The 25,614-nt window shown below is 42.2% G+C and overlaps 1 pseudogene; it reads left to right on the top strand.

Annotated features, from left to right (window-relative positions):
* Window positions 1-23,395, top strand: part of LOC133440397 (NACHT, LRR and PYD domains-containing protein 12-like) — a 49,478-nt pseudogene extending 26,083 nt beyond the window's left edge.
* Window positions 23,396-25,614: the final 2,219 nt, after the last annotated feature.

The following is a 25,614-nucleotide window of genomic DNA, read 5'->3' as shown; positions in this document are numbered from 1 at the left end:
CAAAATCCAGCACTGGTGTCTTTTGTCCTCAGTGCGGATGACTCTGGCTTTGTCCCAGTTCATGATATGATTTTCCCTTTTACAATGGTCTGTTATGGCTGACTTGTGGGTCTCTTGCAATGCCTTCTCTTTTATTGCTCTTGTGTGAATTTTCCCAGTCTCCTTCTCACATTCCTTTTGATGTTCTTTTCTTCTCGTGTTGAAACTTCTTCCTGTTTCTCCGATGTATGTTTTATTACATGATTGACAAGGTATTTCGTATATTATTGTTAGGTTCCTAAATCATCACAACATAAATTAATAACTTAGGAAAGACACAGAGATTGTGGAATGATTTTCAAGGCGCTTCTGCAGAAGCTTCGGAGAGAAGTCTGAGGAGCTTCAGGGCAACACGGCCCTCCTCTTAGAACTCGTCAGGCCTTCTCACAAATTCTCCCTGCAGGCTGGTGCTTTTATTCAGCAAGGACGACAGGAATGACCATATTTGGTAAACAGACTGTCAATGTATAGATAATGGACAATGGACGAAAACAGATGGTCACAGACATGGTATCAGATGATGGTTAAAGAGGTCACACCTATGACTTTTCAGTTAATAAGCAACTTATCTTGTGGTGTGCAGAGCAACAGACATTCCTTTAAGAAACCTCAAATGGTCAAGGGGGTTTTGTTGTCATCAGATGGTCAACTAACCCTTAGCTAACTTTTGAAGACAATGAGACGGCTGTCAGTCGACCCCCCTGACAAAAACTCCTTAAACCTTAAAAATACAATGGGATAGTTGTCCCAGGATAGCCCAAACCCTTAACGGAACACAGGAAGGGCTGCCCTTATCTGTTAACATGTGATAAGAATGTGACAACCAGCAGTCAGCTTCTCTGAGCTGACCTGATTCTGTTACTTTCATAATGACAACTTAATTAAAAACTTTGATTATTCTCACAATTATGTTGCATTTTTTGTTGTGATCTATTTTGACCTTTGGGTGCACTAAGAACTGTCTGAGTTTTGTGTGTGGTTTGACCGGTGTATTGATGTTGTATTTTCGCATGGCCCTCTGTATTTTTTCCGTGATTCCTCTGATATATACGGTAGAGTCACGGTTCCTCTGTCCTCAGTCTTGTTGGTGCGTTTGTTCTTCTTTTTTGGTTCCGTTTCTTACCTCCTCACTTGTTCTGCTCCTTTGTTTATGGCCCATTGTGGGTATTGACATGCTTTCAATGCTTGTTTGATGTGTTTCTCCTCCATCGCTCTGTCCTCCGGGTCTGTGATTATTGTTGCGCGTTCGTGTAAGTCAGTCATCAAGTTCTGATGACTGACATCTTGTGAACTGTGGGGTGTTCTGATGTCCTAATAAATATTGATCGGTGTGGGTGGGTTTCCTGTGGATTTTTATTTTGATATCTCCGCTGTCTGTGTGGTGTATTTTTATGTCCAGGAATGCGATGGTGGTGTCTGTCTCTTCCTCATGGGTGAATTCTATGTTTCCGGTTGTGTCTATTGCGTTGAGGTGGGTTTTTTTCAAGGATGTCGTCCACGTACCTTTTCCACAGCGTGGGTCTGAGCGCTTCGGGTGCTGATTTGATGGCTTTTTCCTCAAAATCCTCCATGAAAAAGCTGCACATTATGGCTGACACTGGGTCCCCCATCGCAAAGGCTTCTTTTTGTTGGTATATTTGATTCCTGAAGGTGAAGTATGTGGATGTGGCAATGAACTGAAGTAGCTGTGCGATGTCCTGGGTGGTGAAGTTGGTGCGTTTCTTGAGTGTCTTGTCCTTCTGCAGTCGGTCTTGCACAATTTCCAAAGTTGCTTGTACTGGTGTTTTGGTGAAAAGTGACAGGACGTCATGTGATAGGAATATTTCCTCCCGGCCCACCTTGATGTTCTTAAGTTCTTTTGCCAGTTCTTCTGAGTTATTGCAGCGTTGTTCTGTTTGTCCTAGTATGGGTTTTATTATTTCTGCTATTGCTTTTGATAAGTTGTATGTGACCGAAGCTATACTGTCCAGTGTCCACTATTGGGCGTAGTGGTGTTCCTGCTTTATGGATTTTTGGCGTGCCATATATGCGTGGTGTGATGCTTGCTGTGGGTATCAGATGGTTGTATGTTTGCTTGTTTATTTTATTATCATTAGTAGTGGTTTTAACAGCACCTTGAGTTTATTTTTCTTTTCTTCTTTTGGGTCTTTCTTGAGGATTTCGTAGGTGTTGGTGTCATTTAGCATGTCTTGGATCTGCTTTTCATATTTTTCCGTGTCCATGATGACTGTGGTTCTTCCTTTATCCGCCGGAAAAATGGTGATTTCCTTGTTTTTCGTTAAAGAATTATTGGCTCTTGCTTTCTCTTTCGTGATGTTCCTGGGTGGAACTTCACAAAAGAGGAGTCAAACCTGGCAGGTTGGCAACGCTCTCATAGTAAAAACAGCTGATAAGGAAGTTGTCACTTCCCATCACGTGCCACTCTGAGGAAGGCGGGAGAACCGCCGAAACTGTCAGATGGAAGGTAAGAAGTCGGAACTTTGTCTGAAAAAAGTAACCATAGGATATTATCATTAATACTTGGCAGACCGAACTTTCTGTGTCAGCCTTGGTGACTCTGTGTCCTCCTCCGCTCCTCTCTCATGTGGGGTTCCGCAGGGCTCGGTCCTCGGCCCTCTCTTGTTCTCCTTGTATTTGCTCCAAATTGCCATACTTAGGAAGCATGGGATTTTTTATCATTTTTATGCAGATGACAGTCAAATTTATGTCCCTCTTAAAAAGAAAGACAATTACTCAATTACTGCCCTAGTTAAGTGTCTTGATGACATAAAGGCCTGGATGTCTCTAAACTTTTTAAACTTTAACGAAAAAAAGACTGAAGTGATGGTTTTTGGTGGCGCCGCTGGAACACCCCTTCCAGATCTGGGGCCTCATTTAAAATGGACTGTGTAGGAGTCATACTAAAAGTGCACGTACACGCAAAAGCCGAAAATGGCGGGCGCAAAAATGTGCAGCACACTTGCACGCAATGTTCGCTTTATAAATCACAGCCCAGCTGGAAGGCTGCACTGCTGAATCCGACTCATATCCCGCCCTCTACACGCCCACTTTTTACCATAAATGCATATGGATGAGCCTACTGAGCATGCGCAGTGGCTTCCTGCAGCCTGTTTGGCTTCAGGATGAATGAGAAGTATCCAGCCACCGTGCCACTGAATTTCACTAAGATCTGAGATCGACATGTTGAGTATGAGGTGGAGGACAGGAAAACAACATTATTTTGTGGTCACAGTAAAAGTAGAAAAATAAATAGTATAAAATACAGCGAGTGGCAGCACAGCGTTGCTGCGCAGAACGCCGTGAGTGCCCCCCGTCTTTTCAAAATCATTGTTTTTGTCCCCCCCCACTCTTTACAGTTTAAAAACTAACGGTAGGATCAGCCATTAATTGCAAATCATCGACACACCCTGTGCGAAGACGATGCGAGAACGACTCGGCAGCCCCGCTTCACCCCCGGCTCCCCCTCCTCCTCTCCCGTCTCCCCTCAGAGCTGCTCAGGGCTGATTTATGGTTCCGCGTCACACCAACGCAGAGCCTACGGTGTAGGTGCGCGTCACCGTACCCTACGCAGTAGGCTCTGCGTCGTTTGAACGCGGAACCATAATTTAGGCTTAGACCCGCACCTAAAGGTTTCACGCGCGCGTAAAACTCATTATATATATATAAAAAAAATCTGTGTCCCTTTAGGGAAGAAATGAGGGGCTCCGTGGAGCCCCTAAACGCTCTACGAAGCCCCTCATTTGTTCTGTCCTAAAGCGGTGGGTGTGAGGAGGTTCCCGGCGTGTCACGGCGGGTGCAGCAGCAGCAGCAGCAGCAGCAGCAGAGTCCTGACTGACGCTGAGCTTCAAACACAGAGGAACACGATCAGTGCTATTTTATTATAAGTCTGATATATGTTGTGATATGTGATGACATTATTAAGAGTATGACATGAATCTGGCTTCTTTTCACCACCTCACAGCCTGCGTCGCCAGTTCCCCGTGCCTTAAGTAAATTCTTACGGGAGGGTCCGAGTTGCCGTAAAGCTAAGCAGATTTTTCGGTTAGTTTTTTTCTTTTTAGATCCGAGGCTTTGCGTAGATGGCGGCTTCCACAACTTTCAAGCGCTTTTTCTGCGCAAGCAAGCTTTATAGATGAGGCCCCTGGGCTCCTTGGCCCAGAATGTAAAACCTACCATCGCAAATCTAGGGGTAAAAGTGGATCCAGCTCTCAAGGTTGACAGCCAGATCAGGGCGGTTGTCAAATCTAGTTTTTATCATTTGCGGCAGCTGGCTAAAATAAAGCCCATTCTTTCAAGACAGCAGCTTGAGATAGTAATCCATGGCTTTGTCACCACTCGGCTGGACTACTGCAACGCCCTTTATTACCGTTAGTGCTTCTTCCATCTCCCGTCTCCATATGGTCCAAAATGCTGCAGCCCGCCTTTATTTTTTCACTGCTGCTGTACCCCATTGGCCCCGCTGACAGGTCCACCCCCAGCCTGTAGTATGCAGTGACAACATTAAGCAACCCCAGCTGATAAAGGATGAGACTTTTGAACTTTTAAATGCCAAAACCACCTTAGAAGGGGTGGAATCAAAGAATGGTGCGCATGGACACGCGTCGGCTGCCGCTCAAGGCTGATTTATGGTTCCGCGTTACACCAACGCAGGGCCCGTACCCTACGGCGAGGCTCTGCGTCGATTTAACGTGGAACCATAATTCAGGCTTCAGTCCTCATCGGTACTCGACGCGACAGCGGTTCCTCCAGCCTTCCGGCCCGCCTCTGCGGCACAACTGTCCCGGGAGCTGCGGCTCCTTCTCGGTATATTCACGCGCCCCCCTTCCTTCCCGTCCGCCTTATGGTTCAGAGTTAAATCGACGCACACCTTACGCCGTAGGCTACGGCGTAGGGTGTGCGTCGCCGCGTACCCTACGCCGTAGCTCTGCGCCGGTGTAACGCGGAACCATAAATCAGCCCCCGCTGTGCTGTTCTTTAATTTGTAGCGAGTAACGACGTGTCCAATTTTAAATATAGCGGATTAAAAGTACGATTTTTTTCCTTGAAAATGTAACGAAGTAAAAGTAAAAGTACAGAAAAATGAAAGTATCAATAAAAGTACAAATTCTCAAAAATCTTACTTAAGTACTTTACACCACTGCTCCTCTCCAAAACCTTGGAACAACCTGCCTCAGCATATCAGACAGGCCTCCTCTCTGTCTGTTTTTAAATCTCTTCTCAAAACCCACCTTTTCTCCTTGGCTTTTAACACCTAGCAAGACAGTTGAGTTTATTTTATCCTTTTATTCTTTATTTTATTCTTTTATCTTCTATTCTATCCTTTTTATTCACTTAACTTATCATGATTGTTTTATTTATGTGCCTTGTGTTTTATGGTGTTTTGTCTTCCATTTGCCTGTCCAGCACTTTGGACCATGTTGGTGTTTTTAAAGTGCTTTATAAATAAAGTTGACTTGACTTGACTTGACTTAATTGTCACAAAGTGGGGTGGATACGGCCCAGATGCAGGAGACCAGGACACAGGAGTTCCAAAAATAGTGATTTATTCACAAAAAGTGCTGCTGAGCAGGATCCAAAAAACCAGGGGCCTCATCTATAAAGCTTGCTTGCAACAGGAGGTATAAGCCTAAATTGGGGTCCCGCGTTAAAACGACGCAGAGCCTACGGCGTAGGGTACGCGGCGACGCGCACCTACGCCGTAGGCTCTGCGTTGGTGACGCCATAAACCATAAATCAACCTTGAGCAGCTCTGAGGGGAGACCGGAGAGGAGGAGGAGCGGGGGGTGAAGCGGGGCTGCCGGGCCCTTCGCACAGGGTGTGATTTGCAATTAATGACTGATCCTACCATTAGTTTTTAAACTATAAAAAGTGGGCGGGACAAAAACATGATTTTGAAAAGACGGGGGGACATGCCCCCTCCTGTTGCGCCGGGGCACTCACGGTGTTCCGCGTAGCAACGGCGTGCTGCCACTCACTCGCTGTATTTTATATTATTTATTTTTCTACTTTTACTGTGACCACAAAATAATGTCGTTTTCCTGTCCTCCACCTCATCCACAACATCTCGATCTCAGATCTCAGTGAAATTCAGTGGCACGGTGGCTCGACACGTTCATTCATCCTGACGCACAAACAGGCTGCAGGAAGCCACTGCGCATGCTCAGCAGGCTCATTCATATGCAAAAACATACCATTTTTGGTATGAAGTGGGCGTGTAGAGGGCGGGATATGTGGCAAATTCACGTGTGCAACCTTCCAGCTGGACTGTGATTTATAAAGAGAACCTTACGTGGAAGTCTGCGTGCACGCGGTTTTATAGATCCGGATTTTTTTTTGCGCCCGCCATTTTCGGCTTTTGGGTGTACGTGCACTTTTAGTATGAATTCTACGCACTCCATTTTAAATGAGGCCCCAGAATATGAACTTTACAAACCTGACCAGAAACATGGAGGGATGAAACTAGCAGTGAGCAACGGAAAGACAAGACCACCTTCGGTGGTCGTATTTTTTTCTTTCCTTTTTCTGAACACATCACTGGCTACTCTCAGGATGGAAGGACCATTTCACCCAGTATAACAATAAATGTTTTTGAATACGATTACAGACTACACCTTTAAAATACATAAAAATATATGCTCACAACTCAGAGACAACAGACACTAGGACACCTGCTTAAAGTACAAAAAACCCATTATGATTAACACAATGGCATTATGACTCTACGATCCCTCTTTTTAAAGTCAGGATTTACATTTTCTCATCACACTCTCAAACACAATATTAATAAAAATCAAATCAATTGCTCAATTATAAAAACAAATAAAAAAATATTTCCTATTTTTGAACAACACAATCACTTTCTGGACAGTGTGAGATAGAACAAATAATAATGTGCTGTTCACATTTTAACACCCCCCACCCCCTTCAGCAGAACTACACACACAAACACAAAAGAAATAGAGGAAAAGGAAACAGTGTAAACAAAAATAACTTGAGCTTCCTCTTGAAGCTTATCATATTATCTAAGAGGTATTAAGTCCAGAGGTCTAGTAATTCACTCAACACCACCATTGCTCTGTGATTCATTGTCTTCTGTTTTAAGTTACTTCTACATGGAGGCAACAGAAAATGACCTGCTGATGTCCGCCTTGACAAATGACTGTGTGTGAAAAATGATAATGTTCTGTAGGGTTCTGGTGTTTTAGTCATAACTACTTCATTAATTAAAGTCATAAATGAATATTGCACACTGCATTCTCCACTTCATCTTTTGTTAGGGTCGCCACCGACCCGTTCTTAGGTTTTAAATTCATAAAACTACCACAAAAATGTGTTTATTGCATCAAGGTGTTTTGACTTTGTCAGGAACCTCTATTTCAACAACATCCAAACATTTCTTTTCACTAAATTATAAAATGCTCTGGTTGAACTTGTTACCTTTGTGGTGTTGGGTTCGGTTTCGACCCGGTAATAAAATAAGCTTATAAAGCAATAATTAGAGCCAAAACTGAAATCATAAGTGCACTGTCAGACAGCCAGTTCCTCTCCCAGTCATGTGAGCTTCAGTGGATTCTCATTTTGGATTTTTGTTTTCCAGTTTACCTGCACATAAACAAAACAAATAAAGTCGGGCATGTCGAGACATGTAGGGTCAATTCACTCATTTCACTTACAGAGTGCACATCTCCAGTTTGTAGCAATCAAAAATGAAAATAAGATTTACAGTAAGCCAAGTTCTGGACTATACCATAGATGTTAATATAGTTAATAATATTAAAATGAAAAAATAAATGAAACAAATGTATTTAAGAGATGTGTTCTAATACCCCTCAGTAATAGCCAGGTAACACAACAACCTTTTATTTATTCATATAATTCTCTTGAGGCTCATTTTACCAGTTTTTAAAATTGAAATCCAGGGCTATACTGACAAAAAAGGCCCATACCAAAAATATTAAAACCAATATTTTCATGGATAAGGAAGCCTAACAATGTAACGAAGAGATGAGAAACAAATTGGATGATGGATAATTGCTTTTAGTGTATTTTAGAGATGATTTAAAACACGGGTCAAAACCGACCCGTTAACATCGGAGATGGTAACAGAAAGCTAACACCAGACAAACAGGAAGGATGAGGTTTCATTATACTTCCACTGGTCTGATAAAGGCGCCGGATAACTCAGCCAGCTGCTTTGTTCTGAGCTACCTGCAGCCTGGCGAGGTTACGTTTGGTTGTACTGGACCAAATCACGGAGCAATAATCTATATTTGACAACACCGAAGCGTCTATCATCCGTTTAATCAAATCATTAGGCAAAAACTGCAGTGTTTAATCACAGCTATACCTCTACCCATTCTCTGCACTATTTGGTCAACTTCAATTCAATTCAATTCAATTTTATTTATATAGCGTCTAATACAACAGAGTTGTCTCTAGACGCTTTACAGAGACCCATACCCAGAACATGACCCCCGAGCAGTTATTACATAAACAATGGCAGGTAAAAACTCCCCTAGTGGGAGAAAAACCTTAAGCCAAACAGTGGCAAGGAAAAACTCCCCTTTAGGAGGGAAGAAACCTTGAGCAGGACCAGGCTCATCAGGGGGGACCCTCCTGCCGAGGGCCAGACTGGTGGGTCAGGGACGGCAACAGCACAGCAGGCAGGTGGAAGCAGCAACGGGATGACCGGGGGTGGGGACCGCAGGCCAGCACACAGCTCCCGAAGCTCCGGCCCAATCAGCAAGTCTCAGGTTGGGGTGCAGGGTCAGGAAAAGACTTGTGCTCCGTAATGCAAGCTACAAGCCACCCACGGCCACCTGCAGGACAAAAGAGAGAAAAGGGAGGAGAAGGGGGGGCCAGCAACGGGATGACCAGGGGTGGGGACCGCAGGCCAGCACGCAGCTCCCGAAGCTCCGGCCCAATCATCAAGTCCCAGGTTGGGGTGCAGGGTCGGGGAAAGGTTGAGAAGGGGCAGGGCCAGGGAGAGGAGTCTTGAGGGACGAACATTCTCCCCCGCCCAAAAGGGGCCGTTACCCTGCCCCCCTCACTCCCACACTGCAGGTTCCGGTGTCCGGCAAAGGATGCTGCAACATGGACAAAAGAGAGAAAAGGGAGGAGAAGGGGGGGCCAGCACAAGAAACCACAGGAGCGACTCTGACACACTAAAGTTTACACTACCTAGAGATTTACCAACACCAGCTAGAGGTTTACTAAACACTAACTATAGGCTTTACTAAACAGAAATGTTTTAAGTTTAGTTTTAAAGGTGGAGGTGGTGTCAGCCCCCTTAACCCAGATTGGAAGTTGGTTCCATAGTAGTGGCGCCTGATAACAGAACGCCCGCCCTCCAAATCTACATTTAGATACTCTAGGAACTACGAGTAAACCTGCACTCTGAGAACGGAGAGCTCTGACAGGAACATAAGGCACTATCAGGTCTTGCAAATAATGCGGAGCTAAGCCGTTTTGGGCTTTATACGCAAGTAATAAAATTTTAAATTGGATTCTGAATTTTACGGGTAACCAATGGAGCGACGCTAACACTGGAGAGACGTGGTCTCTCCTGCTAATTCCTGTCAGTACTCGTGCTGCTGCATTTTGGATCAGCTGGAGCCTATTCAGCAAATTACTTGGACATCCTGCTAACAACACATTACAGTAATCTAGTCTAGAAGATACAAACGCATGAACTAGTTTTTCTGCATCACTCTGTGAGAGGATTTTCCTAATCTTTGCAATATTACGGAGATGGAAAAAGGCTATTTTACAAACCTGATTGACATATGGTTTAAACGACAAATCCTGATCGAAAATAACACCAAGATTTCTCACAGTTGCACTGGAAGCCATCGCAACACCATCTAATCCCTTCCTAAGATGCTCTGGACCAAGAATGATAACCTCTGTTTTATCTGAATTTAGAAGCAGGAAATTTCTGGACATCCAGTCCTTGATGTCCCTAAGACATGCCTGAAGTTTAACTAACGGTTCTGTTTCATCCGGCTTCATAGACAAATAGAGCTGCGTATCATCAGCATAACAATGAAATTGTATGCCGTGATTCTGGATTATACTTCCCAACGGCTGCATGTATAAACTGAACAAGATTGGCCCTAGCACTGAACCCTGCGGAACACCATAACAGACCCTTGACTGTTCTGAAGAAACCTCATGTACATGAACAAACTGGAACCTGTCAGATAGGTATGATTTAAACCAACATAGAGCTGTCCCTTTAATCCCAACAACATGCTCTAACCTGTGCAGTAAAATGCCATGATCTATAGTGTCAAAAGCAGCACTGAGGTCCAGTAGAACCAGTATGGACACTAATCCCTTATCTGAGGCCATAAGGAGGTCATTCGTGACTCGAACAAGTGCTGTCTCTGTGCTATGATGCATTCTGAACCCTGACTGAAAGACTTCAAACAGATCATTTCTATACAAATAGTCACATAACTGGCTTGAAACTGCCTTTTCCAGAATTTTAGACACAAATGGAAGGTTGGAAATTGGTCTATAATTAGCTAAGGTGTCTGGGTCAAGAGAAGGTTTTTTAAGTAAAGGTTTAATTACTGCCACTTTGAAAACCTGTGGTACATATCCTAAACTTAGGGATAAGTTAATTTGGTCCAGTATTGTCGTACCAATAAGAGAAAAAATATGTTTGAATAGTCGAGTCGGGATGGGGTCTAACATACATGTGGTTGACTTAGTTCTATTAACGAGTGAAGTCAGCTCAGGGAGGTCTATAGGATCAAAACAGTCTAGAGACAAGTCAGAGCCTAGGGAAGTCGCTAAAGCTGAAGAAACACCTACAACCGGCTGGTTGATTTCTTCTCTAATTCTCGCGATTTTACTGTTGAAGAAGCCCATAAAGTCCTCACTACTGAGAGCTGCAGGAATGCACGGCTCAACAGAGTTGTGACTCTTTGTCAGCCTGGCTACAGTGCTGAACAGAAAACGTGGGTTACTTTTGTTATCCTCTATCAACGTTGAATAATAAGCTGTTCTGGCTTTGCGAATGGCTTTTTTATATACTATTAGAATATCTTTCCATTCACGATGAGAGTCTACAGACCTACAAGAGTACCACTTCCTTTCCATTTTACGCACGTTTTGTTTCAACATGCGGATATCTGAATTATACCAGGGAGTTAAGCTCCTGTGGCTAGAAACCCTCCTTTTCAAAGGAGCAACTTCATCTAAAGCTGAATGCAACAAATCAGCAGTGTTACTAGCAAGGAAATCAACATCTGCAGAGGTAGAACCCAGGTCACTGGCCTCGACTACATCACTATTTCGCACTGTCGTAAGATAAGCAATGGCCTCCCTAAATTTAACAATAACTTCATCAGACAAACATCTGCTAAAATAATACCTCCTATTTTGCACTTCAACATCAACAAAATTAAATTCAAACGTTATTAAGTAATGGTCGGATAAAAGGGAGTTTACAGGTGACACCAACAGACCATCAGTTTCAACACCGTAGGTGAGAACGAGATCGAGAGTATGATTAAAACAGTGCGTCGGTTTATCCACTTTTTGTGAGAACTTGTCTATTCCAGAACATTTGACTCTCTACAACATCCCTAATACCTTCACTTCTCTTACTTGCTCTATCACTACATCACCCATAGTTAAGCATAGCACAGGGTTTTTTCTTAATAAATGTTTTGATCCTAAAACAGTACACTTTCTCTTCACCTGATTTTGGATCAAAATACATCTCTGATCTCCTGGTCCATGATGAACCAACCAGAACCCTAGGTCGTCGCCTACTTTCTTTACCCAGAGTTAAAACCAAACATGATGAGTCAGCATTCAGCTGAAATGTTTTTATTGTAATCACTTGGAGTTGTCTTGTACATGAAATGTTATACACAAACTTTCCTAAATAACCTCATGATCTCTCTTTAATCTCCTCTGCAGGTTAAGTGACTGTAACCTCTCAGAGGACATCTGTGCAGATCTGTCCTCAGTTCTCAGCTCTCAGTCCTCTAGTCTGACAGAACTGGACCTGAGTAACAACCACCTGCAGGATTCAGGACTGAAGGAGCTGTGTCCTGGACTGGAGAGTCCACACTGTCACCTGGAGTCTCTCAGGTCAGAATCCACCAAGTGATCAAATGTTGACCGTTAGAACTATGGTTGATATTGAAAGATTGTTGATGTGTTTCTGCTGATCCTCTGACTTTTCCTTCAGCGCCATCATCAGGTGAACATGAGGACAGAGTCAGCTTTAGTCTCAGAGCAGTTCTCTCAGAGTCTCTGCATGTGTGTTGTGTGTCTGCAGGCTGTCAGGCTGTCTGATCTCAGAGGAAGGCTGTGCTTCTCTGGTCTCAGCTCTGAGCTCCAACCCCTCCCACCTGAGAGAGCTGGACCTGAGCTACAATCATCCAGGAGAGTCAGCAGGGAAGCTTTTGTCTGCTGGACTGGAGGATCCCTGCTGGAGACTGGACACTCTCAGGTATGAAGACAGAAGGACATCAGTGTGCTGGACTCTTCATTGTGTTGTTGTGGACATCATTGTTGCTGTCTGGATTTTGCTGTGACCATTTTATTAATTGCACAGATACCTGCACCCGACATGTGGATGCTAGTCCTCGTAGAGTAAGGTACACATTACAAAAGAGATGTGACCCTTTCATCTGCATTTTTTTTCTTTTGTGGCACCGCTTGGTTCATATTAGGTATAAAGATTGTATAATATGTTGTGCTGAGATTTTCAAACTCACAGTTAAAATTTTTTTTTTTTTTATTTATTTAGCACAAACAGTATCATATAAATAAACAACATGAACAATCAACATTACTGGGATGTGCAAAGGGGAGGTATGAAACCCAAGAGGGCTTATATGAAAACCTCACCCAACATATTCAAATATCAAATTTGTTACAGTTTAAAAACAACATAGGAAAATAATTGAACAGTAATGAGAAATAAGTAGAAAAGTGTAGAGATTAAACAGTAAAATATATAAGGAAAGAAAAAAAATAGGAATACGTACATAAATGAATAATACAAAACAAAAATAATGAATAAGCTCATAAGGAGAGAGAGAGAGAGAGAGGGGCGAGAGAGAGAGAGAGAGAGAGAGAGAGAGAGAGAGAGAGAGAGAGAGAGAGAGAGAGAAAAAAAACACAACAATAATTATCTTATGTTTGATGATACATGGTTTGACTGATGAGGTACTTTTTGAGAGCCTTTTTAAATGATGTTAAGTTAATAATTTTTTTCAGATAGTCAGGTAGTTGATTCCAGAGACGTGGACCTTGATAACGAATTGAAAATTGCCCAAGAGCAGTTCTAAAGAAGGCAGTGTGGAGGTTGGAAGAGCTTCGTGTCTGGTAGCTATGGACTTGGTTGTTGAACATAAATGTGTGAGAGAAACTACAAGGTAAAATATTCATTCTATGCTGAAACACAAATAAACAAATCTGATACACATTGATATCATAGACATTCATGAAATTAAGTTCTTGAAACAGTGGACCTGAACTTGCATGTGGCTCAGAGTATGTAACCATTCTAACAAATCGTTTCTGTAAAGTAACAAGGTGTTTGAGGTTTGTTTTGTAAGTGCTTGCCCATACAAGATTGCAATAAGTGAGAAAAGGATATATTAAAGTATAATAAAGTGATATAAGGATTTTTCTGGGTAAAACATGTCTTATCCTGCTGATGACACCAATGTTCTTAGCAACTTTGTTACAGATGAATGATACATGTTTTTTCCAATTTAATTTTTCATCAATATAAATACCCAAAAACTTGGCATATTGCACTCTAATAAGAGAATGATTGAATATGTAGACATCTTTATCATAAGGAATCTTTTTCTTATTTTTTGGTACGACTAACATGTATGAAGTTTTTTTAATATTTAGAGATAATTTATTTTTTTGGAACCAAAGATTAACTTTTGTAAGTTCAACATTTGTTTGAGTAATTAGGTCTTCATAACTTCGATTCGACATAAACATATTCGTATCATCAGCAAAATTGACAAAAAACATGCTTTTTGAAACCAGATATAAATCATTTACATAAATAATAAAAAGCAAAGGACCAAGAATGGATCCTTGCGGCAAACCACATGTTAACTTCCTATAGCTAGAATCAAAACCATTCCAAGAAACAAACTGTTTACGGTTGTTCAGATAGTCACAGAACCATTGAAGCTCTATTTCCCCAATACCATACATCTGCAATTTTTTAACCAGAAGACTATGATCAACGGTATCGAAGGCTTTGGACAGGTCTATAAAAACCCCAATAGTAAATTCATTATTATCCAATGCCGTTGAAAATCTATCAATTAGTTGAACCAGAGCCATCGCGGTGGAGTGTTTTTCTCTAAATCCATATTGATGAGAATAGAGGAGATTGGATTCATTTAAATACTCTGTTAGTCTATTGTACACAATTCTTTCAAGTACTTTGGCCAAACAAGGCAAAATGGATATTGGTCTATAATTTGAGTACTTACACTTTTCATCAGATTTGTGTACTGGGATGACTCTGGCCCATTTGAACTGGTCAAGACAACGACCTGTAGCAAGTGAGCAATTCAATATGTGAAGAAGAGGTTTTGTAATGGCAGGCAAGCATTTCTTGAGAAGACTAGGCTTCAGTCCATCATGACCAGCTCCTTTAGGTTTGAGTTTGGTCACAATGTCCTCAAGCTCAGCTTGCCCAATCATCTTGAACCTGAAAGGTTTAGGAGGAGCCTGTATTTCAGGAAGTGTTATAGAACTATGAGGTATACTGGCAGCAAGTGAGGGTCCAATGTTAACAAAAAAATCATTAAATCCATCAGCAATTTCCACAGGGTCAGTTACTAACTTACTTTCCAGTCCCACTTGAAATTCATCACATGATATTTTATTGGGAGGAGTCTTTTTCATGATCTCATTGATAATTGACCAAGTTGACTTCATATTATTACCAGCCTCAGTAAATTTAGTTTCATAATGTTGTCTCTTAGCAATTCGGAGGAGATGATGAAGTTTGTTCCTATAAGAGGAATAAGACTTAAAATTCAGTGGAGATGGGCTGGTTAGGTATGTTTTATAAAGTTTATGCTTTTTTCTTATTGATTTCTTTAGACCCTTGGTGAGCCAAGATTTAGATTTTTGGGGGCACCTTTTTGTATTCTGGTAGGGGAAAGCAATATCAAATAATTTAGAAAATAATGTAAAAAATATATCATATGCTTTCTGGGCATCGTCTTCCATCTCCACCGAATGCCATGAATTTTCATAGAGGGACAGGATGAACTTAGCTATCTTAGCCTGACAGAAGTTTCTATGGGAGGTTGCTGGCTTGCCTTTTTTGAAAGGAGCAACAGTGTGTGTTAAGTGGATTAGGGGGAGGTGGTCAGAAAGATCAGCAAGGAGAACACCGGATATCCCCGGGCCCTCAACTGAATTTGTTAGTATGTTATCAATAAGAGTTCTATTTGTAGCTGTAATTCTTGTAAGTTTGGTAATGAGAGGATAAAAAGCAGAGGTATTCAAATGGTCAACAAAAGTACCGGATTGGGGTTGCATCAGATTTATATTAAAATCACCCAACAACATTAAAACAAACATTGCAAGTGAATCTCCAAATGTATTTTGGGTAAAATTGTTCGTCATCAACAGACGTCTATCAACGTCATACGTCATCATCGATCACTTGTCAACAGAGCTCAGTAATCCTACAGTCTCAATATGAGTGGGATTTATAAACACAAAAGTGGAGCGATAAAACGCAAAGAAAAAGAAAAAAGGGAGCAAGAAAAGGCCAAATTGCTGACCGTCCAGTCCATATTCGGTGCACACTCAGTCCAAAATTTACAAAACTAGGTAATTTACAAATCTTAAAAATCTTGCTTAGAAAGCTAACATTCTTGTGATTCCGGCAATAAAAACCATTTCAGGATATAATCATAGCAGCTGGTACATATCGACACCACAAACAAACAAAGAAAGATTTGCGCAGATGACGCAACTTACCGCTGGAGCCTTATAGAATACCTCCAGGCAAAAATATTCCCACAAAAATGGTCTGGTTACAGTTACAAAGGTCCAGTAGATCCAAACCAGTAAAGTATTTAGTCCAAAATACATTATTATATCAGTAAATATCCACAAACAGCCGCTCTTCATTGTGACCGTCGTCGGAGAAGCACATGATATTATGTTTACACCTCTATAACTCTGTTCTGCACGTTTTCAGACGGGAGACCGCGATGGTAAAATGGAGCTTACACCTCTACCTTGATTGACATGTAATCCGACCACACAGGCGCTTCCCTGTCCCCTCCACCAACATCATAGCGAATGAGCGCCTGTATGGAAATGACGCGCACGTCCGGCTTTTGTCATGAAATAAACAGCAATCGTCCACACGATGGTGCCATTGTTTAGACAAAGAAATGCTGAAAACAATGATATATGACTTGTATGACCAAGATTAATCCTACATCTGGGAATTTCCATCAGAATAAGAAATCACCGCTCGGATCAGACGTGCGTCCGTGTTTTGACACTTTACATGTATTTATATATATTTCAGCAATATTTATAGTGAATCTGGATATATGATAGGATACCTCTAATTTTCAGCTTTCATTAGAGGCCAAAATTATGACTGTATGTTGAAGGGTTATGCCATGGAACATAATCTAATGTCTAATTACAATAAAATTCTTTGTAAGACATATTCTTACAAAAACATGTGTAAAATACTCATTTTTTGTGGTATTGTTATCAAATTTGAAATTGCACTAGATAACCCTTCAGGCTGTGATCTCAAGCCAATAAGTCATAGATTCACTCATCTGCAGACATCTGATTACAAAACAAATTTCCGGCTGAAATAAAAACCTTCTATTTCAGCGTGTTCAAACTGAGATTAATCAATTATATATAAACTTTATTACGGGCTCTAGACCCAATATCAAGACATACAACAAAAAAAATAAACAACTACATAATCACATAAAAACATACTCTTATTCATGAGATTCTTAAAAGGCAACGATGCCAATGTTCCCATAGATATGATTGATATCTGACCGAACTGCACCTGGGGCTTGTGAGCTTCATTATAATACTGTTTTGTGCCTCATTAAGTCGAGACATAAACTTAAACATCAGGGGTCCGTTTCACAAAGCAGGTTTAGTGAAAACTCTGAGTCTGTTAACCCTGAAATGAGGGAAACTCTGGGTTTTCCGTTTCACAAAGGGAGGTAACTCAAACCAGAGAAAGAGAGGTAACTCTAGCCTGTTTCACAAAGGCCCGGTTTCACAGACAAGGCTTAAGCCTAGTCTCAGACTAAAATGCTGTTTGAGCTGGCTTAACTTTAAGTCACTTGCACAGACATATCTTAAAATAGTCATAGATTTAGTCTGTTCTGGATTAAACAAAGCCAATTGCAAGAGGGTGGATTACAGCTACTCTAGGACTAAATTTAAGTTTATATTAATCCTGCAAAGAGGCAGGTTTAACTTCAGCTTAGTCCTGTTTGTGAAAGGGAGCACAGATGGTTTGGGAGCATGGAGTATTTGGAATATCTAAATAAAGACCAATATTCGCTACAGAGGCCAGCCAAACAAATACTTGTGGATAGGAGTAATCCATTGAATCAGTTTGATGAAATAACTTTCCGAGACCGCTTTCGTATGTACAAAGAAGATGTACTGGAGATAATTACTTTGCTTGAGCCTAGACTTTCCTCCATGTCTCAAAGAGGAAGGCCTGTAACCAGTTCTCTCCAAGTTCTGATCACTTTGAGATTCTTGGGATCTGGAACCTTTCATCGTGAAACTGGTGATTTGTGTGGTGTCAGCAAAGCAACAGTGTGTAGAATAGTTCACAATGTCTGCAGTGCCATTTGTGAACTGAGAAATCTGTACATTAAGTTCCCTGATGCTGCTGAGCAAGCCAACTATAAATCGCGATTCTACGAATATGGAATATGGACTATGGAACTTCCCAGGAGTGATTGGCTGTATTGATGGATGTCATGTTGAAATCAAGTGTCCATCAACTCATGATGCTGAGGAGTACAGGAACCGTAAGAACTGGTTTTCCATCAATGTTCAGGCTGTATGCACTCCCAATTTAGAGTTTTCAAACATTGTTGCCCGTTTGAAGGGAGCAACACATGACTCAAGGATTTTTCACAACTCTTCATTGTGTGCTCAGTTTGAGAGAGGGCAACATAGTGGAATACTACTTGGTGACAGTGGATATGCTCAGAGTTCCTATTTATTCACGCCTTGGCCACATCCCACAACAACTGAGCAGCAAAGATATAACAGAGCTCATATTCGCACTAGAGGGATGATCAAGCGTATGTTTGGAGTGTGGAAAAATCAATTCCAGTGTTTATGCAATACACTTCGTTTTGAGCCAAGAAGATGCTGCAAGGTGATCATTGCTACAACTGTTCTGCACAACTACCTAAAGCAGTATAATTGTCCTGACCCTCCAATGGAAGACCAGAATGATTCAGATGTGCTCATGCCAGTCCAACAAGGACTTGCACTCAGAGCTGCTTTCACATTGCAGTGCAATATTGCAGTGCAATAGTGTGCTGAAAAATTAAATGAGAAACTCAACCAAGGCTGTCCTAAAATTTAGGTTGTGGTGACTACAATACTCAAACTCTTGTCAAGTGTATTTCATTACATGACATAGCTATCTCATGCATCTTTCTTTGAACAACTCTCTCTTCTAATTTCATATCCAATTCGACCTGTAGAATTCTCATTTTCATGTCATGCTCTTCTTTCAGATATTTCATTTTCTGCTCATGAACTTCTAAGGTTAACTTTTCATGCATTGACATCCTTTTTGGTCTCTGCTGGAAGGTTTTGGCAGCATCTTTTCTCTGGGATGCCATGCCAGATGTGGAGGGTGCACAGTCATACATTTTCATTTGCATTGAATTCACTGCAAATGGCAGCCCAGGCATTGTTCGTCTTATGTTCAACAGCAGCACTATGCCCTTTACTTTCAATAACAGCATGATTTCCCAAAATTTGTTTAAGTAGAGTTTTTTTTCATACATAGTAGAGTTCTTTGAGTGTGTTCTTTTAGCTTCAACCATGTTTGGTGTCAAAATTCCCTCCAGCAAAACTGTCCTCAATTCCGTTCCAGGTTTTTATGAACACCATTAGGCTAACAGACTGTGCTCCCACTTAGGCTAATGAGGCGTTCTCATTTAAGCTTACTCCAGGACTCCACAGTCTGGGACTAACTAAGACAAATATAAGCCACGCTCATGCAAGCCACTTAAATGACCTAGCTTTACTAGTCTGACTTAGGCCTACTCCTGGCTTGATATAAGCCTTGTCTGTGAAACCGGGCCAAAGAGAGGTAACTTAAGCTCTCGGTCAGTTACCGTAGTAACAGACTCTCTGAATCTAACCTGGTCGGGACCAGGTTTATTTCAGCGAACCTGGAGTTTCTCTCTGTCTCCTCCCTCAGTGCCGTCAATTCAGCCAATGGGTCTTTACGCAATACACATCCGTTTTCTGCACCACAGACAGCAAGCGGCAGAGTTAGAGAGCAGAAAAGGCTTATCTAACAAACGCAATTTAACTCGTTCACTTTATTCACTATGTCAGTGCAACAATATCACAGGGACATCAGATTTTAACTTCAAACAGTTAAAGTCCAAATGCAAAAAGGAGAGCGAGAGTAAAAAAAAGTCAAATATTTCCCTTAAACAGATGTATAAGAGGATTTATATATATATTTATATATCTTACTTTGAGATGAACTTGCATAATTAATCCATCAGTGGCTAACAGCCTCGTTAATATCTTCTGGACCATCACTTGTCTTCTTTCTTTTTTTATTGCGTGGTTTTCTGCTTCCTTTTCATTTTTGTAAGTTAGTAACACTGCAGAGCGCTGCGTTCCATTTGTCCTCGGAAGTGGGAATTTCCCAGTTCCCAGTCGGATTTTTCAACTGGAACGCCCCTCGAAGTGGGATTTCCTACTGGGAAAGTGGGAGAAGCTTCACCACCCCCGAGTTACCATTAAAAGATGGCTGCCATTCCCAGTTCCCAGTTCCGATATCCGAGGTAAATGGAACGCAGCATTAAAGCGAGATTGATAGCGTCGCGACCACTGTCGTCAGGGATGCTGGGACATTTCAAGATATGAGGGGGGTACAAGTGTTGGGAAAGATAATACCTAGTGAAATCCATCATGTTGTTTTGATATGCATTTGTAGTTATTTTATATGTATTAAGTAATGGAAAAAATCAATACAAATAGACAGAGTAATTCCATAAATGTATTTTAAAAAATAAAACATTTACATTTTCCCCTGAGCCGAGGTGTGGCAGCTGCCGTACCCAATTGACGGCCCTGATCTAAATGACAATAAAATTTCATTTTTTTTCTCCAAAATATGCTCTCATACTCACCATACGCACGTATTAACACTTCTAACTCCAGTGGCGTGAAGTATGTGGATCTTGAGATGCAAACTAACGTTTCCTCAAAGGGATTTTGTAAATTGAAAAGATAAATAAAGTTAAAAAGAAAAAAAAGAAAATGTATGTCGCTCTTTTGTGTCGCCGGTTGCCATGGTGAATCCTTGTATCAGCGCTCTACTGATGATGGCTTTTGATTTCCCTCACGCACGAGCTTAACTCCAGGTGAAACTACTTAGAGTTGAGTAAATTACCTCAAATCCGCTGTTCTGGAACCGAAAACTCAGAGTTTCCGATCTCAGAGTTGATCAACTAAGAGTTCAGGATTAGACTCAGAGTTTGTTGAACCTGCTTTGTGAAACGGACCCCTGGTGCTGCAACAGAGCTGATAGATGCAGTTCACAACTCTGAGCTGTTCTTGACCCAGTAAACATTGCAGAACCACAGCAGTGTGGTTTTCAGTCCCATCACAGCACAATAACAGCTGCACCTTCACTCATCCATGACACGGTCTCCTCCTGCTGCTGATTCAGCAGAGATGAAATCAGATGAAGGGAATGTGTTCAAACTGTGCTGGAACATGACGACCACAGGACAGACTTCAGAGATGCTGCATTCAAGTGCATCTGTCCAAGTGTTGGACTGTTCCTTCATCAGTGTGTGAGAGCCATGTAATGTCCATGTTTGCTGAAAGAGACTGTGCTGGTTTGACCCCCCTCCTCCTTTCAGGGTGGAGCCTGCTGGACAACAATGGATGACACCAGGTCTGAGGAAGTGTAAGTGTGTTTTTATTTCATTCACACATTCATCCATCTTCACACTGTCACATCACTCATTCGTGAGTCCATCAATGATCAATGACAGATCAATAATAACTGCAGCTGGGTTTTTTGTTCTCTCCATCAGATTCCTGTCAACTCACCATCGACACAAACACCGTCCACAAACTCATCAAACTGTCTGACAACAACAGGAAGATGATGTTTGTGAAGGAGGATCAGTCATATCCTGATCATCCAGACAGGTTTGATATCTGGTGTCAGCTGCTGTGTAGAGAAGTTCTGACGGGTCGCTGTTACTGGGAGGTCCAGTGGAGAGGAGATGTTTCTGTATCAGTGAGTTACAGAAGAATCAGCAGGAAAGGAAAGTCTGATGACTGTAGGTTTGGAAGGAACAATCATTCCTGGAGTCTGGAATGTTCTGATCATAGTGGGTACCGTGTCCATCACAATAGCAGAGTAACATATTCCTCCTCCTCTTCCTCTTCCTCAGTCTCTGACAGAGTAGCAGTGTATGTGGACGTTCCTGCTGGAACTCTGTCCTTCTACAGCGTCTCCTCTGACAGACTGATCCACCTCCACACCTTCAACACCACATTCACTGAACCTCTCTATCCTGGGTTTGGGTTGTGGTTTGGTTCTTCAGTGTCTCTGTGTTGAGTTCAGTCTAAAGAGTCTCCTCCTGTCAGAGAAACCATCTCTGTTGGACTGATAGTTGAGTCTGTACATGTCTGTCTGTCTGTTTCCATCAACACCTGAATCACATGTTGGTGAAACTGTTCTGAATGATTCCTTGGAAACTTCTTCCTCTTCCGGTCCTTTAAAGGTGGAAGCTGCCGTTATTCCAGGATCCACATGTTGTTCTTCTGTCTGTTTCCAGTCAGAGCTTCACGGTGAACAGCAGCATGTTGTTTCTCTGCAGCTCAGTTCAGCTGAGATCATTCACTTCATGTCAGCTGCAGTTAGTTTGCTGCACATGTGACCAACTGTGATGTCAGAGAGGAATCACTGAGCTGCAATCAGCCGAGATGAAGTTACAACCTGCTGACAGATCTGAGCACAAGGTTGCTGTGCAGCCAGGGTTCATCCTGGTCTTTATTCTCGCACACTTCCTGTTCCAACCAGGACGTCACTACTGGACTGTCAGGTTTCTTTCATGGTAAAGGGTTTGTTTATGTGTCAGCTCTCACCAAGATGAATAAGATGATCCATCAATCGTCCAGAACTGCTTCTTCATGTTCAGTTTCCCGGGGGTCGGCCTTGTTGATTTTACACTGTACTAAGAAGGGCTACTTTTTGAATAAAGTTCCCCTTTGATGACAATATTTGATATTCACTCATTAAAAGCGCTGCCTCAACATTTCCTCACAATAATTATCAAATTGATTTATCATGCTAGGAAACATATTTCAACACAAAACATTTTTCATTCTTAATTCATTTAGTTTGTTCCAATTTTCAAATGATTGCTTATGTAACATTTTAGCAGCAAATCATGAACATCTTCAAATCAAGTCCCATTTATATGAAATTAAGCAGCATAACACTTGTAGCAAATCATGAAGTCCCACATCTGTAGATATCTGGTTTAAATATAATCAGATATTCAAAATCCCCACATTTGTACTAATAATCAAATATGTAGCACTGGTCTGAAGGTTTGCCTGACAGAGTGGTTGATTTAAGAACATCCATATGCGTTATATTTTATAATTCTGCTGGTGAGTATTTCCAGCAGTGTTATTTACTTCACTAATCGTTGAAAAGTAATTAGATATGTTATCTGAATGTCACTGATTGTTTTCTTTGTTGCCAGTTAAATGTGATATTATCTCATGTATATAATGTTCATGCTTATAAAATTATTATTTGGATTGTGTGCTATGGTTAAACATATGTTTGTTGCTGTTTATTGATTTCTATTATTCTATGGTTTATTCCAGAACCAACCCCACACACACACACACACACACACACACACACACACACACACACACACACACACACACACACACACACACACACACACACACACACACACACACACACACACACACACACACACACACACACACACCATAACTGTAAGTGCTCTCTCTAAACTGGATTAAAGCACTGTAAAGGAAATTGGCCGCTTCCTGCCTCTTCATTTAAGTCTTGACATGCGCTTCATGATTAAAATACAGAGAATGCCAGTGTACAACTGTTAATCATTAAGCCTCCAAAATATATGGTCCTTGGAGCCGGATAAGGTCATTACAAAGTGATAATGGCTTATGTTCCCCCAAGTGAAGATGTACGTCCACGTCGATGAATGCCACAACCAAGGCTGATGGAAGATTATGAAGGGAACACCCTCCCACAGGCTGTCAGTTACCCTGCAGGAACCCCCGCTGTGATAGAGGAGACTGAATGGAGGTATAGGGAGGGATTTGCAGAGATGACACCCCTCACCCGACATCTCCCAGTCACATTGGAGCACCTGTGTATGTGGGTAGGCCACAGCCGTATCAGGGCCCACCTGCAATGATGTATGTGCTGCAGCAAATACAAGAGAACCGGAGGCTGCAGCTGATGGTGATGGACACGAGACGTCAGATGGACAGTAGTGGTGCAGCCCCTCCCAGTTTAGTCTCCACTGCTGCACCATCCACATGAGAGGCCGACTCCTACCGGAGGAGAGGACACCAGGTCCCTCCATCCCAACCTCCCATGTTCCCTTCACCACCGGGAACACGTCATCCACAGCCCGGAGACCAGTAAAGGCAGACTCTGTCACCACCACCCTTACAGGCCACACCGCCCCTTCAGCAAGGGAGCACCGACCACAGCAAAACACAATTAAGTTTAGACAGGAGTTAGAACCAAGGTCTTATGTTCACATTGTAAATGTTCATCAATGTCAATATAAAAACGATTTCTCAGAATCAGTTGTATAATATCCAAATATGTGTGCTCTTGATCTATAAACCCAAAAACAATTATAATACATTAAAAGGTTTGACATTTTATCTTTTTTAATAATAATTATTATCAGTGGTGGACAGTAACTGAGTAAATTTACTTAAGTACATATCCAGTTTCCGGTGTAGCGACTAATGGACTAGGACGTGTTTTTTTGAGCTCCTGCAACAACCTTTAAAAATATCTATTTTTGGTACAGCTTTTTCATCTTCCTTCGGTTTATTTTTCCCGACCTTCATTATTCTACTTTGGCCCCGTATTTTTGCCGACCAAAATGCCTCCAAAACTCAAACCATCCGCACCACCCCCGCGGCCCTCTCCGCACGCAGCATCCCCGCCTCGTGGTGACCCCCCGTCCAGCCTGGCCGAGGCCGCCGGGGCCGCTCCTTCACACGACTTTAAGGCCGAGCTGCTCGCATCACTCCGCGTTGAGATGGCGGCTGTTTTTAAATCGGAGCTTCAGGCTGCTTTAAATGAAAACTTGTCGAGCATCAAGACTGAGCTGCAAGCGGTGAAGTCGGAATTATCAAAAAGCATTACAAACATCCAGTCTGATGTGCGCGCTCTGAAGAACACCGTGGTTGAAATGGAAACATCTCTTTCATCCTGCACCGATGACATCACAACCTTACAGGCTAAAGTGGAGCATCTGTCAGCTGAACTGATGAGGCTGGATGGTAAATGCGAGGATCTGGAGGCGAGATCCCGGCGCAATAACATACGGATCGTGGGAATTCCTGAAGATTTTTCCACCTCTTCTGCTGTTACGGATATTCCCTCTCTGCTCAAGGAGGCTTTCAGCCTGGAGAAGGAGCCTCTCCTGGACCGGGCGCACCGCACCCTCCAGCCGAAGCCGAAGCCCGGAGAGCGCCCTCGTCCCATCATCGCCCGTCTGCACTATCATACAGACTGTGTGGATATATTGCGCCGAGCCAGGGCTCAGCAACGGATTACGTGTGGAGAGTTGACTTTTTCTGTCTTTCCCGACCACACCCAGAAGACGGCCCGTGCCCGAGCCGCCTTTAATGACGTCCGCCGCCGGCTCCGCGAGATCCCGGGGATCCGCTACGGTCTGCTGTACCCCGCCCGCCTCCGCATCACTCACAACGGCGCAGAAAGGGAGTTCAGGTCGGCAGAGGAGGCCAGCGCTTTCATCACGTCGCTCAAAGTCTAGTTGAACTTTTTTCAGTTCATCAGTGTCGGTTTTTTTTTTTTTTTTTTTTTTTTCTCTCCCATATATACACGGTATGTGGTTTTCAGTTTAACTTGGTCGTGATTGGTTGTACCTCTCTGTTAATGTTGCTGGGCTTGCAGGAGCTCAACACGAAGCTTGTTAGTTATTATCTTGTTAGTTATGCTTAAAGCCGTAAGTGTTCTTTTCA

This window comes from Cololabis saira, chromosome 3, assembly GCF_033807715.1.
Source record: "Cololabis saira isolate AMF1-May2022 chromosome 3, fColSai1.1, whole genome shotgun sequence".
Lineage (NCBI taxonomy): Eukaryota > Metazoa > Chordata > Actinopteri > Beloniformes > Belonidae > Cololabis > Cololabis saira.
The sequence above is the reverse complement of the archived record's forward strand: the minus strand, read 5'-3'. Positions and strand labels throughout refer to the sequence as shown.